Below are 18,920 nucleotides of genomic sequence, written 5' to 3'. Positions count from 1 at the left end.
AGTTTAAGTACTTCACACTCTTTTACTTCTATTACTGTTATTATAGCTTTTAATTCTATTTGATAACATTTTTATAATTTTATTGTCTCGCATGCATCAATCTCAAATGATCAAATTGTTAAATTGCTGAATTGTTTTATCTTTTCTGTTGTTTTCACGGTCCACACTTGTTCTGTTATTTTCGGCTTGTCAGTGTCAAGCACTTTGAACTGTACAAACCTGTTTAAAGGTGCCATAGAAATACAATTTGATTGATTGATTAATTGATTGACAAGAGTGACTTTATCAATGAGTCGGAGAAAGGATTAAATAAAAGTAAATCAAATCTTCTCAGGGCCTGCATTGCTGATTTACTGACGTGTTTTTGCTAAAGTTAGTGAGTTGTTTGACTTGTATTTCCTCCAATCATTATGAGAGTATGTTGACTAAAATAAGTCACAACCTATAAATAGGCAGGTATTTGTGCTTCCCTGGTTTCTGACATTATTCCCTAAGACCTGAAATATGTCCTGGGCATCGGTGGAGCTGCTTTGGTGTAGGTCCCTGAATAACAACAGCAGTGTTATGATTGTTATCCTGGCTAACGGGGTCAGTGACTCAGTCTTGCTCAGGTCGTGGAATGAAAAACGTTGAAAGACCTGATCTAAGCCATCATTTGTGTATCTAACTCTCAGAAATGCTATTTTTCTGCCAAGCAGCGCTCAGTCACAAAGATTTAAGCGGCCAGCTCGAAACAATGGTCTCCTGTCAGCTTGATCAAACACTGGTAGGAAAACACAGGGTGGTGCTCTGAAGCCCGGCAGCCAGGCTCAGACCAGGCACACAAATATGCAACCACATACACTCACAAATGCATACACATCCCCATATCAAGTATGCATCACATATGCATGCATGCTTTCAATTCAAAACACAGCAGGCATGCGGGCTCACTTGTACGGATGCACACACACATTCTGTTAATCCTTGTTTCACTGGAGCAGAAATGACTTCACATGTTAGCCCGACCCCTGATGGAGGTGCTCCGGGTTGTTTGGGGAGCTTTAGACCGGCAAAGAGACATAGTTCACATTAGGGTTAGGCAAATCTGGGTCAAACAAAAAGCTGCAAATCCCAGGCCTGAACACGGGGTCTAACTGAAAAGATTATAAAATACTGGAAAAAAGGCCTCTTTAAAAATAAGTTTAAAAAACAAACAAACTATGAAGACAAGGTGTTTTCACTTGCAATAAGTAAAAAAAAAGAGTCTAAATTCTCTTGGTAAAATGTCTTGAAATAAGATGTCGTATTTAGACCTTTCACGATAAAAAAGAGATCTTGAAATTAGATGGGAAAACTCATTTTGTATCCGGGAGGATGACGAAGCACGAAGCTCATCGAGGCGTACCCCCCAGGTTCCAGACGCTCCAGCCACATCACAACCACGTTCGGCCTCGTTCATCTCCATGCGAACAACCCCTTTTCATCCCTCCACCTTGACCCCCATCATCCCACCGAACTTGACCCCTTATCCAATCTTTCCTGCATCCTCCAACCACTCCAAATAAAACTCCTTAATGGCCTGTAGACATTAATACAAAACTACAAGCTAACTGAGTGGACCTTTGTTGATACCAAAAAAATATTGTCTTACACAAAACAGTGCAAAGTCAACATGTGTGGCCCACAGGCCTAAATAACAGGCCAACATGACACAGTATTTATATTTCATATTTGTCAGGTTAGCATAGTTTAGCACATTGAAGGGATTTACTTGTTAGTCAGCGGCCTTCTCGCTCCAGCTGGCGTCTCTCTCTCTCACCGCTTCATCTCGCCGGTCGTTCGGCAGAAAGTGAAACGTTGATACTGAGTGACACGGTGATCCCTGTTCTTCGGCGTCTGCCAGCGATCTGAGCAGCAAACTGTGACCGTCTAATTCATTGCAACATAAACTCTCACACTCTGTGAAAATAGTTACGCAATAACTTACAAGGGATGTTGCTCCTCTGTAAGACATCCACCGCTGTGGCTCATACGAGAGGCTGGATAACGGGTGTCAAATGAAATATGATTTGAAATGTTGCGATCAATCATATAAGACAGTGTTCTTCTGTGCAGCCACAACTATTTCAGACTTTTGAAAGGATCAGATTTCCCTAGCCGAGTTTGGCTCTGATAAACTAAAAATGTACGTTTTATGTGCTGTTGTTTTGCTTTAAAGCTAATTGTAGTTAAAGTTCGCAAACTTCAGATAGGTATAGATATTGCTTTCACCCAGCATGACGTACAGAATGACATGAAACACTGACAACAGCTCCACTTCAAGCTGCCCATCCCAGCCCTCTGTCAGATGAAGCATCCCGTCATGCATTATCATCCCGGGTTAGGAGGCCTTTTGCCTAACTCGTGTGCTATGCACGGCCCTGGCTCGGCTTATCTCGTGTATTTATCCAGCGCTGATCCACCGTAGCTCTGCCTGGAAGCTGTAGCCCAGTCAGGAATTCAGAGTTGTGACAAGGTTTACGTTGGCCGAACCGCCTGAAACTGGAGCCGAGCGCCGCAATGCAGTCAAATAAATCATCTAAAGAGAGAGATGGCGCAGAGAAAGACAAACAAATAGCTTTTTCTACAAAACAGTGTTTTCCAGCGATGGCTTTTTTGGCAGCGAGAGACAGAGAGAAAGAGAGAGAGAGGCAGAGAAAGGCAGAAAGAGACAGAGTTCAAATACATATCAGGTACTCTAAAAGTGAATTTATTGTAAAGACTTTAAGATTGCGTTCCTGAGTGTCATTATGTGGTCAGCGGTTTCACTCGTACACCAAAACTTTGTTGCACCAGTTAGACAGCCAGTCTTCCTCTGTGTTTAAACAATAGCTGATTTTCTAGGAATCGTCAACTGAATGTGGTCCAGAGAAACAGAGACAGAAACAGAGACAGAGACAGAGACAGAGACAAACTCACAGACAGAGAAACCGAGTACTGACGATGGATGTGAGAGAGAGAGATGCTGATGCGGCTCGGTAAAACTCAGCTGAGATTTTTTTTTTGTCCATCAGACAGCTAAAAGGAAAAAAGAGAGAAAAGAAAAAGAAGGAGAGAAGAGAGACAGATCGAAGGAGAGGAAAAGTAAAGAATAGTGAACGACGCAGCAGAACCCAGGAGGCTGTTGTAACAACAGCAGGTCTGATTGGAGCAAATTGCTCCTCTCTTTTCCAATCAGTTTCAGCATATATGAATCTGTTCCCGCTGGATATCTGCCATCAAAAGCTCAATGCAGAATTTACAAATGCTCTCCCTCTCCTCAACAGTTGTTGTCGATGTATTGATGTGAATAACTGAAGCTGCTCAGTGGCAAATAGCAAGACTTTGCGTGTTTGCACTACACAAGTTACAGGTGTATATACAGCATGCCAGCCTCGTCCTCTACAAAGGACATTTAAATACTACTGATGTGATTTGACAAATATGTTTTCTAGGAAGTATAATTGCTGCCTGCAGCTCTTTTTTTAAATTCAGGACGCATAGCATGATTATACTGCAGGGAGGAGTTCCAGCTGACGAAGGGTTTACAACACTCAGGACCAACGTTATAATATTGAACTAAAAATGAAACTAAAATAAAAATAAGCAGTGAAAAATATTTTTAGTTAACTGAAACTAAATCAAAATGATATCCTTTAAGAAAAACAATATTTCCAGGGTAAAAAAAAAAGAATAAAATGATCATAAATTAATTTCAGTTTTTTTTTTTAGCTATAATATATCACTACTGAAAAAAGGAGACAGCATGAATTTCTGTCAACTCTCGTGACGTTGAACAACAGAAATTCAACTTGATATTCCAGGAGATGATGCTACAGTATGCCACAATTGCTTCACTAACGTAGTGCAAAGATTAAACTTCTCCAACCGTGTATTTTGTATGTATGTATAGCTACATACTTCTGAAACATTATATGTGGTCTTAACAAAAACAAACTAAAACTACTGTTATAAATTAGTTGTATATTGTTCACCTGACATGTTGAGCAACACCTTTGAAATAAAACAAATCTCTGTGTTGGTGCTTTTTTTTTTTTTTATCTACATTTTTAAGGGAAAGTTTGAAATAAATAATCATATGGTCTTGAGCTCCCAAACGGTTAAAAGACTGTATGGGTGTTTTTGTTTCATCCCTATATCTACAAATCGCAATATATCAATATTATTATAACTGTAGATATAACAGTAGGCTACTATATATTATACTGCAACAAAGTACAGTAAAAATAGACCAAATTACTGTAATTTGGTCTATTTTTACTGTATTTTATTACAGTAAAAATAGACCAAAATACAGTAAACATACAGTAAAATACTGTTTTGTAGTAATAAAATACAGTAAATAAGTAATACTGTAAATAGCATTATAGTATAATTACAGTAGTTTATTGTGGATCAAAATACAGCGACTTGCTGGCAACTGTGCTGCCAGTGATTTACTGTAAATATACAGGGAAATGCTGTAGAGAGTATAAAGTACCATAAAGGTTTTACTCTTAATTTATTCAACTTATTTACAAGTAGTAGGTTAATTATGAAATCAACTTGCAAAGAAACTTTAGGTAGCCTTTCAACGTCAACATTAGATGACCTTATTATGACACAGACACAGTAAAGTAACTATAAGCATCCATTTTTAAAACCCATAGAAAGGGAAGATTTAAGAGATGACTGCTGAAAAACAAGCATTCGTGAGCTGTTGTTGTTAACTTGTAAGAAAACAAAGGACAATTTCTGGCTATGAAAAACAAAACTTTTGTAGCTTTTCTTATTTTTTGCATAAAAATGTTGAGTTGGCAGCTGAATGACTCTGAAATCTTCCGTGTCGGAGCCTCATTGTGTGTTTTCACAGCATCCCTGTTAGCAGCTGTCATGAGTTTCATTCATGCCTCGAGGCTGCGTCGCTCCGTCCAGTTCCTCCTCCTCCTCCTCAGTGTTTAAACAAGGAAGATTTTTTTTAAGGAAACATCCACTGATGAAGGTCCAGAGAGACACAGATATATGGCCTGACTTTTCCCAAACACAGTTCACTCCGCACCCAATCTGGAGCGTTCTCAGACTGATATAATCCAGCCACAATGTGCACCACTGACCCGTTCTAAATAAAGAGATGTGGTCACTTAATTAAATAAATACAGCCAAAGGAAACAGTGAACAGGTGTTACGAAATAACAATAAATCTTTCTGTTCATATCTTTAAAATCACAAAGTTGAAGTCTTAAAGGACACAAAATATCTGAGCTGGGCTTTAAGATGTGAAAATGAGTGATTCTGCTGTTCAGCTGGTAAATCTACTGTTACAGATTCTAAACATGTGTGTGTCCTGGCTTATGTGAATGTATGCGTGTTGTGACTGAGACTAATTTCACAATTACAGACTCCCTCATATTCTACTTCCTGTCCCTGTTTCTGTTTTGCTCTCGCCTCCTCATTAATCTTTCCTTTACCCTTAAATGATTTCCTTTCCTCGCTCTATACTCTTCTGTTCTTTCTCTCTTCCACTTGAATTTTCTCTCACTTTCCCATTGACTTCCTCTTGATGTCCAACTGGAGGCTGGGATAAACTCTTGATCTATGGGGTGTCATGCATGGCATGTGTCGTACCTCATATAGCTCCAGTAACTGGAGCTATGATGTTGGAGGGTTACAGCAGACGGCACTAGAAATAAAGGGATGCTGTCCGCTCAGGTGCTCTTTGGGTGCTTTCAGCCTGGCAGAGCTTTTTGGGTACGCTCGAATGGATGGCAGCTAATGTACACTAGAACGTTTTCAAATAGAAAGCATTTGTTTATGGTCTTTTATTAAATATCTTTTCAATAATTGCAGAATTGTAATTTTCACCCATAAAGTAGGCTACTACTGACACCCTCCCTGTGGACGCCTCAAAGAAACGAATCAATCATCCTCATGTTCTATGATTCAGCTAGTGCAGACCAGATTTTACTGCATGTGTTGTACCCCAATGACATGACGCAATATGACATCTCCTCTTTTAACCCTCCTTGTTGATGTCCTGGAGTATAAAGAATAATCTCAGGAGTCTTTGATCCCTGATTGGCTCATTTCTCGACCTCTCTGACCAACAGGAAGGAGTAGAACAAGATAAAGTATCAGGCTCTTGAGCTCACAGGTTAATCTTTTGATTTTACTGGGTTTATCAGATGGGGTCAAAATTCTTGTCTTCCTACAGTGAAAGTAGCTGTTAAGGCTCACAACCTTTCATCCATATATCTTACTACAATAGCACTATACTACATGTAGTACTTTGCTTTTATAAAGTCTTAACTTTCCTTGTAGGGGGTGGCAACATGTGCAATTTCTAAATAATCAATTTTATTTATATAGCCCAATATCACAAATTTGCTTCAGGGGTTTTTACAATTTGTACAGCGTACGACACCCTCTTTATGACTTAAAGTTTATTGAATTTCAAGTTTTCAACAACACAAAACATAATCGAAAACTCAACGACACAATCCCTTAACAACACAGAGAAAAAGGAAAAAATAACAATAAATAATAACTAAATAAATACCTAACTACATAAATAAATAAATAAATAAATAAATAAATAAATAAATAAAAATAATGTTAAGTAAATTTGTCAGATGATTGCCGCACCACTGTTAATTGTTAAATCTCGCTACGGATAAGGAAAATAAATAAATATCAGATGGAGACAAAATGAACAAAATTAAATCATTCATTCATTTTTGTCATCGCTCTCTCTAATTAAGCTCAAGGCCAGGAAGTAATAAATAAAGCAGTAAGAAATGAGTAAATCTCCCGCCTCAAATAATGATTCTTACTCTAGTTACTACATTCATGTTGTTTTTTTCATCACATTGTTCTGACATTGGTACCAGCCCTCAATGGAAACATATCCAAAGCTCAGAACAATAGCCTTAAACTTTGTACATTCTACTCAATTAAACGTCATTACATGTGTGTAAGCAATAAAAGTTAATAGAAAGTGTGATTAACTCAGTGTGCAGTAGTACTCTGACTGTGGTTGGAGTCCGGCTGTGCTCCCACTGCAGTAAACTCCACTCAGGGTCACGGTTTGCAGGCAGCGTTCGGAGGAATCTGGATGTGGGTAAAGAGTCTGAGCGGCGACTGAAAACAGGATTTATTTGGAAAAGGCTGATCTCTTTCTCTGATTGATCGTCAATTAATCAAACAAATTACTATTTTTCTGGATCACGGGTTGCTTCGGCTGACACGATAATCACTCAATCCCCGACCTTTCTTCCCTTTACTGCCTCAAAACCTTTTTCTGTTTCTGCCTTATCCCACTGAGCACCATGTTGTCTCCAGTACATACAGTAAATGCTGTGTTGTACTTCACACTTTGCATCAATAGTAAGAGCCATATAAAGAGGCGAAGTCCCGCCCTTTCCAGTTCACTGAGCGGTTTCACACAAAACTAAATGAGTCTACGATAAACTGCGACTTTCTTGACTTGCAAAATTATCTTTTAAATTGACAAACATCATATGTGTGATTCATGGCACAATTCAAATGGGATCAAAAAATGATTTCTCTGTCTCTCACCGTTGACTACCGTACATATTTTTCCCGAGATAAGGTCCCATGGGGTCCACCGGAAGAGGAGGGACTTCGTCTCTCTATGGGCTTCTGTGCTTCCTCTTGTGCCAAAATACTGCAAGTTAGCAAAGTTTAAGTAGGTTAGGCAAAAAAAGACTCACTTTATTCCACAAGTGTTGCATTAAATTCAGTGAGTAAGCCGAGTGGAAATGAGGCTTACAAGAGCTTCAGCCTGCGCCGTCACAGGAGACGACCGTGGAGCCAGAGTGCATTTAGTGATTTTCTTTTTTTTTAGTTTCTTTTCACGCCATCTCTACTCCTAACTCGAACCATTCCACCTTGGCTGCCGGCTACCAGAGAACAGAGGTCGTTAATTGTGCTCTAGTGGACTCACATGGACCGATAAAGGACCGGTGCGCACACACCCACACACACACACACACACACACACACATCATGCATACACATGGCAGAATGATAGTAATTGAAATCCTAAGTGTTGGGTATCCAGGAGTGAAAGCAGGAAGAAAGTCTTAAAACTCTGCTCTCCTGAGCATCCTAAAACACTTTTATTGAGTCTTTGTGTGCACGTGTGTGCACAGATGAAAAACATGCGCATATATATATATTTTTTTTTTCCTGCACAATGTGTTCTGGCATTGTTGTGTGCCCATGACACCGTGGTTGTAAAATATGCACCAGAAGGGTTTTGTATTGTTTGAGGGCTGAAGGGAATGTTTCCCTGAGGATCATGAGGATCGACTGAGGAGGCTGGCAGAGCGGCGAAATTACAGAGAACAATACGCAGACCTCCTCCCAGCGTGTAAAATCATTCTGAAAACAAATGATGGAGCAACATTTTGCATTTTTATGAACCCACAAGCTCATGGCCACAGCCTGAAGGAAGTGGCCTTGAGTTCATGTATTAAATATGAAGAATGTTTTTTCTGCATGATGCACTTCTCTTTTTATGAGGAAAAAACATTATTCCTCCAAAATAACAACAGCACATATTGATTTCTGAGCGGTATTTGATCAAAACTATACTAAATTTCCACATCACAGATTTGCAGTTTCACACTCACGAAACCCGGCCGGCTCCACCAATCACAGCGCAGAGGTTTTAGCTCTCACAGGGGAGCCAGCCAATTAGAGAGACCGGTAATGCGGCCCATATGAGCAGGGGCTTCTGGGTAGTCCCAGCAGGTGTCGCGTTGATTATGATCTGACACTCTTGTCGGCTGCTAACTAGAAGCATACCTGAGACGCAGAGGAGGGAGTTCAACAACAACAGAGTTACACTTGTCTTTTCAATGAAGTCCGATCATAAAGATTGTTTTATTTTATTTTATTGAATTTACCCAGAATCCCCATGAGTTTGAAGAAACTGGTGGTCTACCACAAAATGCTAAAAAAAAATACTTTTCCTGGGGTCCATACAAAAGCATGACATCACAATGTAAAAACAAACATGTAATTAAAATCCAAAGCAAAAGGGAACAAAAAACAAAAGAAAAACAACCAAAACAAAAAACAATAAAGCAACAACAGTAAAACTACTAATGACAAAAATAACAAAAAAAATGTCAAAAAGGAAACAAAAAGGAAACAAAAAAAACAAGGAAACTACAAGAAACAAGGGATCAACAACAATAAAACTGCTAATGCAGCCCAGTAGCACAGCAGTTTGTGAAATAGTCACAACATTTAATGTATTGATTCGTGTACATAGACATGAATTTCCCTTTTTTTTTCGTGATGGTCAGCACAAAATCAACTCTTGTGTAATCCACAAAATTGTGAACAAGTATAAAGAGCAACAAAAGGAACGAGCAACAAAAAAACACCGGACTTTCGCCCAGGAGACCGGTGTTCGTGTCCTTTGTGATACCAGAAGTCAACGTTGATTTAATTGTCACGTAACTTCTGTACTTAAGTTACACCATTTCCGGTATTATTTTAACCCAAACCACGATCTTTTCCTAAACCTGAGTAGTTTCATTTTGAAAAGACTGGAGCGGAAATTGACGCGTGTTGCTGTTAAAGGCACAAAAGGCTTTGAAGCAAATTTTTGTAGTGGCCAAATGGCGGTACTGCAACTTCCGTGTCCGTCACGTGATGCCATTGGGCCAAAAACGACTTTTTCCCATAGACTTACATTGGTAAAGAGACGTCTGTAACTCAGCGGATAATTTTTTTTTGAGGTGAATCAACTTCCCAGTATTGAATAGCCCGTATTTAAATCTAAGGTCCTAAAAGTTGTAAAAAGCACCTATAGCCGAATCCAGAGTTATTCTCTTCCTCCGTTCATGTGAATGAGACCCAGACCGAGGACTGGACGAGGGCTAATACGCGGAGTTAAAGGAAACGCTAATGCGCCTGCTTTATGGGCCCAATGGACATGGAAGATCGCTAAAAGATCCGGGTACTTTATCACTCTGAAGTCGAGCCATTTCGACTTCATGCGCCACTGATCAACTTTCATAGGAATGAACGGGAGCCTGCCTCCAACACTGTATCCAGTTCTCTTAATAAATCTGTGCAAAAAATACGTTGAAAGTCATGCTGAGCGTCACGAACAAAAGAGGGAAATTAGTGTCACAATGTACACAAATCAAATAGATTACATTTTGAAACTATTTCGTGAACTGCCGTGAGACTGTGTTGGCTAATGACAGAATGACAGAAGTATCCACACCTTAAAAGCATTCGCTACAGCTCAATAACAACAGCAGCACCATTATAAAACAGTGTACACAGTTGCTGAAACATAAATAAACCAAGACAAATCCTCACTAATGATCATATAATGATAGATTTTGGGATCACACACGGCTTGGAAACAGCTGCTAAACAAAGTCCAACTGTTCTCACACATCATGAGGCTATAAAACACACAAAATAAAGCAGTGCCAGGATCAAGAAATACTAAAAGGCTTTCAGCTCTTTACAAAGAAGCGTGTGTTTTTAGCAACCATGTTTGGTGAACTAAGGGTTAAAGCATCCTCTTCTACTATCCCACTGTCAATGTGACTTTGGAGATCTGATCATAAAGACTTGTTATGACATCCGACTTGGCCTCATGATGTCTTATGTTCATCTCCCGTGGCTGTATTTAATTAAATGCGCCGCCACATCGCTTCTTCCTGCTCCGTCTCCCTGTGTACATTGTGTGTCCTACATGGTGTCTGTAAACATCGCTCTCTTCTGCTTTTCATGGAGGAGAAAAACAAACGTCTGCTATCATTTCCATGCAGCGGCGGCGATAACACGCATTGCTCTGGAGTTTATTTGCAAGAATATCAATTGTGTTTTTTTGTTTTTTTTTCCCACATTGTTTTCTACATGCGCTTTCCATTATACACAAAGCAAAGTAATATGTTCCTACCCGGTGGTTTTTGCCACACATGAGACGAGGACATAATGAGTTTTTGTCTGGATACAGTTTTTCTGTCCTTTCCCACAGTATTGCGAGGCTGTGTAAAACAATGTTTACCTTATATATCCTTATCCTAAATCTTCTGTTTATTTCAATGTATTCCCCCACACCATGGAGACATTGTCATGTTTTACTTTTTAAAAATATAGACCACAAATACATGTCAGACTCATGTTTATCACCCAAATGTTTTTAGTCCTTCTGTGTGCAGCACTTTTTCTAGGTAGCCTATAAGTCCGAACAGTGAATGAGAAAAGCCTGATCAATGTCATCATAAATATGCAAGGGGTGTAATCTATCATGGAGTGCTGACACAAAACAGCGGGTATGATTTGCTGCTCTTCATCCTCCAAGTTATGCCATCTTTCAAAACGATGTGCCATGCCAAACACTATTTTACACTTACTAGGGCAAGGTGTAAGATTTAAGTTGTAACTCACTGTATGCCTATGGAACTATTTCAGCTGGTGCAACCCTTAAAATTGCAGTAGCATGTAAACTCCCAGCCCGTTCTCATTCACAGGGCGTCAAATACCGAGGCTTTGTCACGTTATGCACCGCCGCATAAGGCACCCTTTAGTGTTGGTATGAAACTCACCAGGTGTTCTATTAATTATAATGTAAACCCATCCGCGGCAACAGTAAATGCTCAGAGAAAGTGCGCCGGGAGTGTTGTGACGTAGTTTAAATAGTAAAAAGACACACGCTGGGCGGGAGGGAAGGGGAGGTGGATGGGTCCAACAAACACAAGGCTTTTATCCACGAGACTGCTGTTCGTGTCTCGTGCGTTAAGTTTCACTATCACGTTACAATCAGCTGTTCGTTCGTGCGTGTTCACAACATTAAGTTTCATTTTCACTTTATAAACATAGTAGTTTTAAGCACAACCATGTTGTTTTTCCTAAACCTAACTATAATGAATTTGATGCTGAAAATAAAGTGACGCCAAGACACGTGACGGGATGAAGTGGTGGTATGTAACGAGTTGGGATGAGAACGTGTTGAAACTTTGAACTTACGCATAGCTGCTGCAACCCAGTGCTGAAGTCTCCACCGGTTTCCTGGCAACCTCACCATGATGACAAGACTCCACAGCTTCATATTTAAGGGACAGACACCAGAATGGTATCGATCTTTGCATGTAACTTTTAGCAAGAAAGAGAATAAATAAAATGTCTTAAACTCGTCGTTTAACAAAGAAACAGCATTTGGGGAGAATTTTGTTTCCCTTAATGTTTCCATCCAATGTAGCGTAAATTTTAACCAAAATATGCTTTCTGTTGCCGCGGATGGGTTTACGTTAATGGAAAGCTCAGTGTGTTTCATACCGGTGCTAAAGGGTGCCTTGTGCAGCGGTATCGATGCACGATGGCCATGACAAAATGTTGGTATTTGGCCCTGGGAATGAGAATGGGCTGGATAGTTTATTTGGAACATGAGGAAACCATTAAAGATACAGAATTAACTGGATATTGACAGTATTACAGTTATTTTTGTCTTGACTACACAAGTACGATTCCGCTTAATAATGATTTATATTAATATTATTAATATTGTAAAAGAGGATGTGACTTCCTAGTTAAATAAAGATTATGATGATTCAAGAAAACACTAAATTTTGATATAATGAGAGTGTTTTGACTGTGAGGTTGCTAAACTGTTGCAGCATTGTGTCTCTATATTCAACTGGACTTCTTTACTGTCTTTCTAGCTGTCTGAGTTTCTCAGGATTGGTCAGATAGCTGGAAGAGACTCAACACTGTAAAAGTCATTTTTTATGATTTGTCTACATAGTGATTCAGGAAAAACAAGATCCTCTTCTACCAATCCACACATTATCAGAGACTTCTATCTCCCTGAGTTATATGTGAGCAGTATTTTACACACATAAACACTATTACTTTCCCCGTGCTCTTCTGATATATGTTTGGACATGGAAATGCGATCACTTACAGTCTGTTCCTGCAAACATCAACAGTGAAGATGTTATCCTGTGGCTGCCCTCCCACAGCACAGATAACACAACAATAACCTTCTGCATTGTAAAGGCTATTTTTAGTAGTTTCGACCTTTTAAAAAGACTTTAACAAGGACCATATGAAGATAAAATGTTTTATAGACTGAGAAAGATGTACTACTATCTATTCCATGACTTTTTTCTTTTCTTTTTTTCCAGAAAAGTTTTTGGAAACTTTTTCAATCTTAAATATAAACTCTGAAATCTGATTGTGTACGTTTTTCTGAATCACGTGCACATGTATATCATCTAAGACCACCAAATTATCACTAGAATATTTGGTGACTGTTTCAACAAAGGACAAAAAAACACAAACAAACTGCAGTTATTCTCCCTGAACAGCAGCCCTTTGAGATCCGTCTAAAGACAACTCCACGTTACACTTAAAAATGGCCCTTATCTCTAACCAAGGCCATATGATGCCACAGGGGGAGGTACTCTACTACTGGTGGTTTCATCTGAGGGAAGTTTGTTAAAGTCATCTATCCATGACATGACAAGTCAGACCTCTAGCTGAGGTAGAAATCAAACACCCCCATCTTATCTGCACTTAAAGACCCCCTCCCTTAACCTCGTTACTTTGATCCTGCTGATGTAAAGGGAAAGTTAAGGGGGACGTAAAGGTGAATAAGAGGATGAGGGGACTTTAAGATAAACAGGGTAGTAGAGCTGAAATAAAACGTACTGAAATGGTGAATATGTATTGTATCTGTTACACCTGTGTGGTTAGACAGTCCCACAGTTGGCTATTAACATGTTGCCATGGATACGAAGACACCTGAGAAGGACATTAAACCTGATACTCATTAGAAACCACTCTGTTTTGGACAAACAGGTGTGTAAAGGTTAATGTCTGAGGATCAGTATGTACAGCATGTCCTTTTAGGATTACTCTATATGAACCACAGATTATTAAAACAGAATAATGCTGCTGCAGGACGGGGAAATACCGTATTTTAACAGCCTGCTGTATTTTCACTGAGAACCCTAAAAGATAGATTACTTCTAAACATTTCAACAGCAGCCAGCAGAGACGTATTCCCTCATTTCTGTGCATAATTGCCTGAATATCATTAAATATAGCATCACATGAAGTTGCCACTGAAAATATTTGTTTATGTTTGGGTGACAGGTATTAAAATTGAACACATGGGACACCTCAAACAGAGCTCCAGTCAACACTTTAAACACAGTTTTAAATCAGGGGATGTGGTACATTAAACTGGTAACCATAGCAACACTACTCATTACCGTATACACTCCACGCTACATTAACAGTTTGCTTTACTTCAGCTTTTAAAAAAATGTAGGCCTGTCAAAGTTAATGTGATGATAACGTGTTGACGCAAATTCGTTTTAACGCCACTAATTTCTTTAACACATTAACACAATCGATCTTTCAAATATTTAGGGAGAAATACATAATAGAAGAGGTATTTCTGCAAACTGTAGGCTCAATAGATCAGAGTATAATGCAGCAATAACGATTAGGTGTTTCAGTACAATAAGTTATGTGGCTTTACTGTATTTACAGTGTGATAGATCTACTATTGAATGCAATGGAAAAACTTGATGCATGTGTGTTGTTGAAAGTCATTCTGGGAAGTATTAATCACCGACTAAATTTAAACTACAGTAGATGATTCACTCTCTTTCTGTAAGACAAACATCCCAACAACCCTCAGGAAAACATGCATTTCATCTCTTCCATTGATTGAGTCTGGGACTCACAGACTTCTATTGATATTTGATAGTATCAGTCATCTAGTTAATCACTGACTACATAGATGATCTATCTTAAAGGGGCATTCTAGTGATTAAAATTGAACGTCCATAAAGTTGGGGGATTCAAATGTTTGGATAAATATCCTGAGTTTTAGTCTCCAGTATGAGTCAGACTCCTGGATCTGACATTTCCCATAATGCATTACCATTTCCCATACTGTTAGATTTCCACTGCCTGGTAAACACCCACATTTGTAAAACTCCATGCTGTAACCATAGACTGTATATAAGAAATGAAGTCACCGTGATGTCACTCATTGGTTTGTGGACTAAAGTTTTGAAGCCTTGAGTTCATCATTTTGGCCGTCGCCATCTTGGTTATTTGCAACCAGAAGTGACATGAGAGGGTGGAAACATTTTTAGGCGACCAAAAAGGTTATAATGAACTTTCATAAACTGAAAACACAACGTGAAAGGGTTAAAGTTGTAAGACAAAAACACAGACAACTCCCAGACCGAACAACGCCGTGGTAGTGACCTGTCAATCACAAGGTAGCCACGCCCTAAAGCATTCCCTGCTTTATGGTCTATTTGACTCTAAATGGGACCATACTTTACTAAATGAACATCATGCTGTATTGAAGGAGACTTGAAATTAGCGATTGAGACCATAAACTCATGTTTACAATGTTTACTGAGGTAATAAATCAAGTGAGAAGTAGGCTCATTTTCTCATAGACTTCTATACAATCAGACTTCTTTTTGCAACCAGAGGAGTCGCCCCCTGCTGGCTGTTAGAAATAATGCAAGTTTAAGGTACTTCACCATTGGCTTCACTTTTCAGAACTGGAGTTTATCAACTGTTTGTAACACAGTCTTTTAAAATATATATATTTAACTTTGTAGTCTCCAGGCCCAAGGTGAAATAAACCTGCTGATATTATCAGGGCTTTTTTTTCACATTAGACAGAAAGCTCCTCCAAAGCAACAGAAAGACACTATAGAGCTGGTTTCAGAGCCCTCTTGATGAGCAAACTGAACTTCATGAGTAAAATGCCCTTGCAAAATAACTCCTGGTGGTTGGAATATCATCCATTGAGGGTATCTAACAGTTAAAGAGTTTCCAGAGGGAGTGGGAGGTCTGTAAATTTTAAATGGAGTGGCACTTTGGACAGGATAAGTCTACAGCACATAGCTGCATGGCACGGTTAGCACACGATCTGATTAACTGGTAGGTGAAATAACACTGAAATGAAACTATTCTTCATTTTTATAGGGGAACCGCAGGGTTCCCTTCAAGCACCTCTGATGGGTCCCCAGCCTCCACTCTGACAGCCACTGCAGCAGGAGGATGAAACACATCCACCAGATGTGGCAGCAACACACCGACTCCTCTGGCAGTTTAATCCACGCAGACGGATCTAACAGCCACAAAAAGGGGAAGTCCTTTGTGTTAGGTTATCAACACACTGAGTAGGACTAGTGGCTCAACACAGTCTCACGGCAGTTCATGAAATAGTCACGAAATTTAATGTATTTCATTCATTTACATAGACACAAATTTCTCTTTTTCCACAACGTATTTTTTGTGCGGTATCCTAAAAATGTCCAGTAACACTTGACGCACGTGTCAATTTTAGTCTTTTCAAAGTAAAACTACTTAGTTAGGTTTAGGAAAAGATCAACTTGGTTAATTTAAGGCAATAAACTACTTAGTTAGGTTTAGGAAAAGATCAACTTGGTTAATTTAAGGCAATAAACTACTTAGTTAGGTTTAGGAAAAGATGGACTTGGTTAAGGTTAGACATCAAACTACTTAGTTAGGTTTATGAAAAGATCAACTTGGTTAGGTTTCGGCAACAAACTACTTAGTTAGGTTTAGGAAAAGATGGACTTGGTTAGGTTTAGGCAACAAACTACTTAGTTAGGTTTAGGAAAAGATCAACTTGGTTAGGTTTAGGCAACAAAACTACTTAGTTAGGGTTAGGAAAAGATCAACTTGGTTAGGTTTAGGCAACAAAACTACTTAGTTAAAAAGATTGCGGTTTGGGTTACAATAACTCCGAAAGTGTTGCAACTTAAGTACGGAAGTTACGTGACAAATAAATCAACTCTGACTTCTGGTTTCACACAGGACACAAACTGCGGTCTCCTGAGGGAAAGTCCTTTGCTTTTTGACCCACAAATCCACCACGACCTCCTCCCTACGCAGCGTTTGCTGCTCTCTATGCTTCCCGGTTCACAATTACGTGTATTACATACGAATTGATGTGAAATTCATGTCTATGTACAAGAAACAATACAATAAATTTTGTGACTATATTTCACAAACGGCTTTGCGACTGTCCTGGGCAGTTTAATCCACGCAGACGGATCTAACAGCCACAAAAGGGGTCAGTGCTTTGTGTTAGGTTATCAACACACTGATGGTTTTAGTTGGACCAGGACTCTGCATTAGACTGTAACTGAACACAGGTGGGGTTTCAGCACATGTGACAGCAAGATAAACACACGTTTAAATACTAAAATGAGGAGCTATACACACACTCAGGCCGTAGAGGGTGAGGTGGCATTTTAAAGCACACACCTACCTTTGCTTTCACCCCACATCTGAAAGTAATTCTGCGTCTGTGTGTGTGTGTGTGTGTGTGTGTGTGTGTGTGTGGTGGGAGGCCTGCCGGATTCCAGGGCGACCCCCCTCGCCAGGATGGCGGAGGAAAAGGGAAGGAATGGTGGTGGTGGCGGCGGCGGTGGGGAGGGTGGAGGTAGGTAAGCGTTTTGGGAAACGTGGAGGGGAACAGCAATTAAAATCCCCTTTTCTCCGTCCTTTTGATGGAATTCCCGGCGGAGTCGACTCAAAGCGGGATTAATCACCAGCCCTCATCCCCCTGAAACCTACATCCCTCTCTCCCTCTTTTTCTCCTTCTTCACCCTCTCTCTTTCTTTCTTTACAAGTGTGTGTCATTTCCTCATTAATATCCTGGGAAAGGAAATCGAGGGCCCGGCGCAAGGCAATGTAAACTTTTCTTTCTCTTCTCTGCTCCGAGCTTAAATAGTTGAAACTGTAAAGACTCTCTCCGCTCGCTGCAGTAAACTAATCCAAAGATTATCGCTAGATCTGACCTTAATAGACTTTGGTAGCAAAGTTTAAACTTTACAATGATGTGTGTGTGTGTGTGTGTGAGGTTGTGTGTGTAATGACTTGTGTGCTCACACATGGGCACGGGCCAACCCTCTGACTCTTTCCCTTGTAGCCGAATGGCCTTGTTATCAATGTAAGCCATGCATTGTATTACAACCCATAATTTAGTTTACATTGTGCTTGGGAAAGCACTAAATTACATGGCTCTCTGCTCAAAATGAATAGCCGCCCGCTCCACATTTGAGACAAATGTCTTTGCTTTTGCTACTCGAGGCAGAATTTTTTGCTAACAGTGCTCTGAAACATATAATTTTGTCCCAAAGTCCTGGCTTTTAAAAGCAAAGTACAGTGAAATCTAATAAGCCAAACTTTCAAAAGGGGTTTTTCTCCTGCTCTGTCAAATCGTTATTTAGCTTTTCCCACTCACTTCTGGATAATATTTCTACTTCTCGCACTCATTCCCCTCCATCAGTCTCTTTCTCTAAAACAAACATCCCAACAACCCTCAGGAAAACAGCGGTTGGATGTGCAAGCATTTCATCACTTCCATTAATTGAGTCTGTGACTCACAGACGTCTATTGATGTTTAACGGTATCAGTCATCTAGTTCTGGCACGAGAAGAAGAGACTTTGTTATTATGCAGCTTCAGTTTCTTAATAACTTGCACATTGAGAAAAAACATTTTCATTCCGGGAACACAACGGAGTGAGTTCACATTTTAAAATATTCTAAATTGTTTAACTCCTGAGATATTCATCAGTAATGTAGGTGTAAACTCAGATAACACACGATAGATTTTGACTTTGTTGCATGGAAAGATTTACCTAAATGTTTCCAGTTGTGTGTGAATCATTCTGGGATTAAACTGATCATTTTCTGGGAAGTGAGATTCAAAGGTCAGACCATCAACATCACCCAATAAAAACAAGCCCTTCCTTCCTGTGACCTTTTGTTTAAAAGGGTTCAAATCCAGCATGTCTCCCTCTCTCTGGTGTTAATGTGATACAGTAGTTTGTTGAAGAGACCT

This window comes from Sebastes umbrosus, chromosome 9, assembly GCF_015220745.1.
Source record: "Sebastes umbrosus isolate fSebUmb1 chromosome 9, fSebUmb1.pri, whole genome shotgun sequence".
In the NCBI taxonomy this organism is placed as follows: Eukaryota; Metazoa; Chordata; class Actinopteri; order Perciformes; family Sebastidae; genus Sebastes; species Sebastes umbrosus.
The sequence above is the reverse complement of the archived record's forward strand: the minus strand, read 5'-3'. Positions refer to the sequence as shown.